Source organism: Alexandromys fortis, unplaced genomic scaffold, assembly GCF_014885135.2.
Source record: "Alexandromys fortis isolate MF-2015 unplaced genomic scaffold, M_Fortis_MF-2015_v1.1 scaffold_17, whole genome shotgun sequence".
Lineage (NCBI taxonomy): Eukaryota > Metazoa > Chordata > Mammalia > Rodentia > Cricetidae > Alexandromys > Alexandromys fortis.
In genome coordinates this window covers 301,927-309,711 of record NW_026067896.1, presented here as the reverse complement: position 1 = coordinate 309,711, position 7,785 = coordinate 301,927, and the positions used below count along the sequence as shown (strand labels likewise).

The following is a 7,785-nucleotide window of genomic DNA, read 5'->3' as shown; positions in this document are numbered from 1 at the left end:
AATAAAAAAAAAAAGCTGAGCTGCAGCTACGTAGCAACCCCAGTCAGAGACGCGCCCAGAGCAAAGTGGTAGATTATCCTAGCAGGGCTCTGGGTGAGGTACCTAAAGGAACAGAGTGTCTCACTGCTAGAAAACATCAGGATAGACAGTGGAGAGTGCTTTGGCTGGTTGGTCAGGGGTCTGTAAGAAAAGAAACGGAAAGATCAATGGTGTGAGTGGATGGAGTGAAGACTTGATGCAGCTGGACCTATGAAAAAACATTAGTTCCTGCAGGAGTTACACTAGTTTGCAGATAACTCGGTGGAGACCTCCAATTGCGGCATACCGCGCTCCCGTGTCTGCGCTCTGTGCCCTGGCACCCAGTTACCGAGCTTCGGGCAAGGGGCTGGAGGTTAAAATACAGACACACGGAGACAGAGAGACAGCGACACGGGTCATCCTTGAATTCCCCAAGAATGCCCCCTTTACTGTGTTCAGGGGCAGATTATATAGAGATAGCCATGCCCCAGCCAAACCCACCAGAAACCACTCTCCTGCCATCAGGAACTCCTGAAGGCCTCTTGCTCAGAGCAGCTGTAGGCACTCTGGTGAGGGGATTACAAGAAATTCAGGATCTGCGGTCTTACTGCTCCCAACACTAGTTCACACTTTTCCCTGCAGTATGGGAATTCTCACACTCTGTTTATTGGACTCTTTGGTTTTGTGAGTATTTGAGTCAAGCCTCTTAAAGGATATGATAAAATGAAACAAGCTGGAATACTTAGTCATACCAGCAAGAGTCTCTATAGCTTTGAAAAAGTTTTTATAGCTGAGAACACCAGGCTGAGCATATTCAAATGCAGATGCAGCTTGAGCAGCTGGAATTTACTGAACTTAATAAATGCCAGACCCTCCAAATAAAAAGAGGGAGGCAAAGAGAGAAATATGCCTCTCTTTTCTCATAAGCTTAAATCAGTGGATACAGATAATATATATTAACATTACACAATCCTAGAGGTAAATTCACAGGGAGTGGTAAGAAGAAAACATGCAAGAAAAACATATACAATGAGGGCCAGAGCCCTCAGTACTGACTGCTCCTCCACAGGACCTGGGTTTGATTCCCAGCACCCACATAGCAGCTAAAATTTGTCCACACAGTTCCAGAGAATCTGACAGTCTCTTCTGGTCTGCATGCATATGGTACACAGGTAAACATAAAATTAAAATGAGTAAATCTCGAAACAAAAACAAAAAATATATATGTACGTATGTATGTAAATAAACATATAGGAGGGAACTCAAGAATAAAGAAGTTAGAGACAGTGTTTCTGAGAAGCAGAGTAGCCACACAGATATGGGGGATGGGCTGGGGGGACAATAATTACTGCAAGTGACATGAAGTATATGAGAAATTCTCCCATAAAACGATAGAGACACGAAAGCAAAGGAACCAAATCAGAATTTCAGACACGCTTAGAAGCCTGAAAAGTTATTAAAGGACTTAAATGAAAGATTGGTGTACTCGGTTTGCCTTGGACAACACAGGCTGCAGCATGGAGGATGGAACACTCAGAGTAGGTATGAGACCTAGCTAGAGGTTATGACAACAGTCATATACACATATGAGTTCCCATTTTTTTAATAAGGCTACTAGAAATTTTTGTCTTATATGGAGCTTGTACTCTGTTTATATTAGCCCGGGCTAATCTAAGAAATAGCGAAGCCATATATTCACAATCATATTCATCAAATAGTAATATACTGAAAACATTTCCTGTTAACACTACAGACAGGGAAATGAAGACATGACTCAGACTGAGAAGCTAGGAGTACAAGAAATGTAGTGATTTGTAAGTAGAATGTATCGTAGGGAGCTGAAATCTCTGATCTTCATATTCCTCCTCCTCCTCAGGATGGAGAGCAGCCACAGGAAGGGAGGAAATGAGATACCATAAATGATGTCAGTAAGAATATAACGGGCTTTCAAAGAATTATTTTTATTGCTATTTGTGTGTTCACATGCCATGTGCATACAGGTACTCTTGGATAACAAGACATCAGACTTCCTGGAGCTGTAGCTACATGCAGTTGCAATAATGACCTCCAGACATGAATGCCAGAAACCAAATGCAGGTCCTCTGGAAGAGCAGTGACCACTCTCAACCACTGAACCCTCTCTCTAATCCTCAGGGAAGAAGCTTTAAAGGTTCTCCCAATATTAGAATATTTTAAAAAAGAAAAAACTCAGAACATGAAGATGTTGACATTTAAATAGCTATTCTCTTTGAAATGGGGTTGAGAAGGACCATTTGTTGTTAAGATTAGAGAGGGTCTACGTGAATGAATGCATATTGTTCTGCTCCATCCATCTGGAATATTCCAGAAGTCTTGAAGGTACCCTTCTGTATATATTGTCTAGGGTTTACAGAAAGCTCTTTGAAATCTACATATGCACATGAAGATAAAGCGATTAGGTGGAGGGTGTTAGCTCAGTGCTAAAGTATTTTTCTAGCCCACGCAAAGCCCTAGGTTTGAGTCCCAGTACCTGGACCATTAAAACACACACACGCACACAGAGTCCTGCCATTGGTGACATGTATGTATGTGTGTGTGTTTCTGTGAACTAGCATTTTTGTCTGATTCTCTGTTCAGATAGCCCACTGACATTTTAAAATATAGGAGATAAATTTTCTTCAGAGTACAGAATGCTGAAGGGCATAGCCTTGAACGGATTCTCTCAGTGGGATGCTATAAACAACTGAACTGCGAGGATCCAAAACTTAAGATTCAAGATGTGTATGGTGTGGGGCCAGATAGCAGGGGGATAAAAGAACATCCCAGGGTAGCCATAAATGATGTTAGTCCCAACTACAAATTACAAGTTGAAAAAAATATTTTGTCTTCAATACCAAATAAACATTTTAATTATTTTTTTTAATTCTTGGAAGTTTGCGTACTTCTGCTGTTCTTTAACCACATCTGTCTATTAATAAAGAAAATTTTTAAATGAAAATGTACAATACTGTATTAAAGATAAATGGCAACCAAACCCATAGTCATAGCATTTTGAATGATAACAAATGAATAAGATAATTCCAAAAAATTCAACACTAAGTACATTCTCACTGAGCCCACGAAACATCCGCAAGCCTCTGGGCACTCTTCTCCAATCTATTCAAAAGCCAAAGGGAAAAAGAAAAGAAGGCTGCTTTGGAGGTCTTCACTGTGCTGTAAGGGCTAGAGGGACCAACATCCTTTCTCATTCTATAGAGGTCAGGGCTGTTGCAGAGAACATGATGTGGAATTTGCTGGCAGCTTCTTAAAAGATAAACAGGAAATACTATGTCTGGCCATGTTTAGATATGAAACACTAGTTCAGTGCCAATGAGACAGGGCCAAATCCAAATTAGTTTCTCATTTAATAGGCCTTGAACCACTTTCGATGTGTGTGTTCTGCTCAGTACTGTTCAGCTAAAGATCACCTAGATTGGTAACTCCTCCAGTCTCTGACTTCTGTGGTCTCCCAGAATAACTCTAGCTGGGATGAAGAGAAAGGATGTAGGTACATTTAATCAATTAATTGCGTTTCTGAGCACTAGTGCATAAGGGGAAATTGGGGTTTCTTTATTACCTAAGAGTTTGGTTTAAGCATACTGACATAGTAAAAGATTATGTGCATGTTCATTCCTGCCAAAAATTCATTGATCTTTAAAACATATTTACACACACATACTCAAGCATACACACACTCAAATCTACTCTGTTTGGCCTGCACAAAAAAAATCCAAATACATGATCAATTGTTGACATGAAAAGGGTAAGAGGTTTCTATTGTTTCTGGGAAATTAGAAGACTGTAGAGCCTCCATGAGGGAGGCTACACTACCTGAAGGCCCCCATGGTCCCACTCCTGCTGACAATGCTGTACCAACCCCAGCATCTCTCCTGAAACTCCCTGTGATGATCTATATAACGGTTTCAGTCACCTCTACGTTAAGAACAAACAATGACTTAAGGTAAAGGCAGGTGACTGATCCCAGCTATCCCACCTCAGTTCAGGTCCCAGCACTGGGAGAGAATGGAAATGTCAGGGAGAAATCTCAGGAGTCGCTAATTCATAAGAAAATAGGGAAAAATATTTCACCTCTATCAGACATTGACTACAGAGGAACAAAATGGTTTGGTATCATTTCCTGAATTAGAAAACACATATATTGTAGAGTCTAGTAATTTACCTACTAGGCATATGCCCAGAAGAAACTCCTGAATATGTATAAAAAGAGATACATTTTAAGAATATGCAAACCAGACATGGTAGCTCACACCTGTAACCCCAACACTTGGGAGCCCAAGGTAAGAGAACTGTTATAATTTAGAAGTCAGCCTGGGCCATATAATGAGTCGAAGGCCATCAAAACCAAAAATGAAAAAAAGTATAATCGACCGGAGAGAAGAAATGGACCATTATATGAACACAGTGAACTGTTACACAGAATACAAAATAAATACACGTCTGTAACACAACAACAAGGAAAATTCTAATCCATGTAATCCTGGATTTGTGTAAATGACACATTGTTCTTTAGTTAAAGACAGCATAGAGAGGGAGAGGAGAGAGGAAGAGAGAAAAAAGCGTGAATTCAGTAAACTGTATGAAAAGATAAGCAAGAAAAATCTAAAGCGTTCAAGATGATTAATTCAGGTACGAGCAGAAGAAAACTGTACATTACGGCTGGATCCCAGACTGTGCCTTGCATGTTGTAGTCTTGTGTGCTTCTTGTCCTACTAAAAGTAAAATTCAAACTGAAAAGTTCAGGTCTGTAAATGTTGTTTGGAATGCATTTTGACATAAATTAATGGTCTTTCCCCAGTGTGAACAGTCCTCGGGGAATAATAACATGGTCAGTACTTGCAAATTATTTTTGTTTAAGATTCCACACTGCTTTAGTGATCTGGCTTCCAAACTGGTTACTGTCCTGTTGCTCCAGTGCCATCAATTAACAGCTGGTCAGCAACAGTGACACCAAAGCAGAAGACGGACTCCACCGTCCTTCTTAATTCTAGCCTTTGGTTCTATTCTTTCCTACAGACAAAGTGTTGGTTTTCTTACACTCCCCAAAAACACTAGAAAGTTCTATGCCCATTCATGGAGTCAAACACGGGCATGATAAAAGAGGGACTGAGCAGACAGAGGTCCAGAACCCTACGCTAGCTGTGGAAGCTTTCTTTCTGTGATATATAAACTCTGTTTCTTCCTAAGATTTGATTTGTTGGAAGCAATCCATTACTCTAAACAACAAAGGTGAGGGGAGAGAGCTCAGAAACCACCACTCTAAAATCATATCACCTCATAAACAAGATAGGTTTTCTGTTTTAGCTCGTAGTTCTTTTAGTTTTTGGTATTATAATTACATCATTTCCCCCTCCATTTCCTCCCTCCAACACCCCCATATACTCCTATTTGCTCTCTTTCAAATTCATGTCCTCTTTTTCATTAATTGTTGTTATATACATAAATAAGTACACAAACACACATACACACACAAACACACTTATTCCTAAATACTCTTGTATCACTAATAGAAAAATAAAAATATCCTTTGGAATGTTTTAAAGTTATCTTTTAGATTTCTAATGAAGCTATTCTTTGAAATTCAGGAAAGATAAATCCTAAGGAAAAAATTCTAAGGTAATATACCATAAGCCAAACTATCCTACAAGAAACAATAAAGTAGGTTATTCAAACTTAGCAAAAAAAAAACCCTGAAAATCTAAAACTCACAGACAAAAGTAATTTTATAAATCTTGAGTGATATAACAAATATAATATCTCCACCATATGCACAAGGCATTCACATCCTTAGAAGGAATGCTACAATGGAAAGCAATAAATTCATTACCATCTTAAATTTACACAATACAGAAATACGTTAAGAATCTCAAAAATTAAAAAGGGTGCATGGAAAGCTTAGTGAAAGGTTGTTACTTTTTTAATGTAGAAATATAGGAAGAAAGAGAAATATTCTGAGAAGACGGAGGAAGAACGTCAGGAAATGAGAGAAGAAACCGCAGAGCTAGGGTCACAAAAGGCCACTGCCTATGTCTTTGTCTTACAATGTTTTTCTTCAGTTTTTCTCTGCTAGATTCAAATTTTCAGGTAACAAGATGAATCTTCAACCTTCACTCAAATGTTGTGAAAGGATTCTCTGAGAGGAGAGAGTCTTTTAGAACATCTTAGACATTGCTATATTTCAGTTCATTTTCACGATTCATGTATTCTCACAGAACTGTGTAAATTGAGTATTTAAAAGGAAAAAAAGACTTAGAAATACCTATGAACTCTATTTAAAAGAAAATGGTTATGAATTTTCTTTTTTAAAAAGATATTTCTCCTGTTTCCTTTTAATGACATTTTAGTACTTGGGGGAAGGAACAGAAATACTAGAAGTTGAACTCCAGTAAAAGGAGTGCATGGAACGGTCCTTTAGCAAGAAAAATGATCCTAAAACATGCTTTGCAAAAGTCTCCCTAACCAAAAGTCATTTCCTAATAAATTTAAAGCAATATTTCTATTAGAGAGATGCTCAGCATCCACCAAATGTCTACGGGTTTTTCTTCATTTTCCAATACTCCTTTTATAGGTGGGACCAAATGGCTACTTCTAATCAATGAGCAATCAGAAGATGTTACTTTAATGGAATACACATAGAAGTTGTTTGAATCCAGGCATCACCATATAGAAAGCAATGCCCTGTAAAATTGCCTAAGCAGTAGCATGGGTATTTGCATGTTGGAAAAATAATGAATCTTTGTTAAGCAACTGAGATTTCAAGGTTGATTTCTGACCTCAGTCTAGCTTTGTATATTATCAGCAAGATCTATTCTAATATGCACCTCATATTTCTCCACTCAAATAAAGGGAGGGTGATATAGATTACTGATCAATACCCTTTTCTGTAAAGGTGTAGACCGGGTTTGCTGGCTGATTTTGTATATAAAGTTTAATTGAAACACAGTATTTTGTGAACCTCTTCTATAAATGTTTAATCCTTTCCAATTTGATCTCTCTGTGTACCAAGAAGACACGAAGATCAAGAAACCCAGAGAGAATAAGCATATGTCTATGTGTTTGTTCATTCAAAGTAAACTAATAGAAAACCTAGCACTGTACTAGGAATCATACTAGGTACTAGGGAAACAGAACTGAATGATCACATTAAAATCTTTGTCTCCACAGAGATTATTTCCAATAGATTGTTGCCCCCTTTGGAGGTGAGGCTTATGCAAGGTGATAGGTATGGATCTGTAATGGCCGCTTTTATGTCCATGTAACCCAAACTAGAATCATCAGAGAAGATGGAGCCTCAGTTGAGTAAAATGCCTTCATAAGATCCAGCTGTAATGCATTTTCTTAGTTAATGATTAGTGGGGAAGGCCCAGGTCATTGTGGGTGGAGTCATCCCTGGGTTAGTGGTCTTGTTTTCTATAAGAAAGCAGGCTGAGCAGCTATGTAGAACAAAACAGTAAGCAACACTTCTCCATGGCCTATGTTTCAGCTCCTTCCTTCAGATTCCAGCTTTAAGTACCTGTCTTGATTTCCCTCAGGGGTGAAATGTGACCTGAGAGTTGTAATATGAAATAAACCCTTGCTTTTGTAAGTTAAAAAGAGAGAGAGAATAATGGCAATAAATATGATAGTAAGTCATTTAATTATTTAAATATGACAGTATGTGTCCAATAATTATCCTAGGATCATCTATGGGGAATAAAGACTGTCCTGTAACCTAAAAAGTGAGTGAGAGCT

At 38.5% G+C, this 7,785-nt stretch overlaps 1 protein-coding gene and 1 pseudogene across 2 annotated transcripts in view; both read right to left on the bottom strand.

Moving 5' to 3' along the window:
* The window catches only part of LOC126513887 (POU domain, class 5, transcription factor 1-like), a 467,898-nt pseudogene that overhangs the window by 182,167 nt on the left and 277,946 nt on the right, over positions 1–7,785 (bottom strand).
* Positions 1–7,785, bottom strand: part of Cpq (carboxypeptidase Q) — a 331,662-nt gene that overhangs the window by 295,646 nt on the left and 28,231 nt on the right. The window lies entirely within an intron of this gene.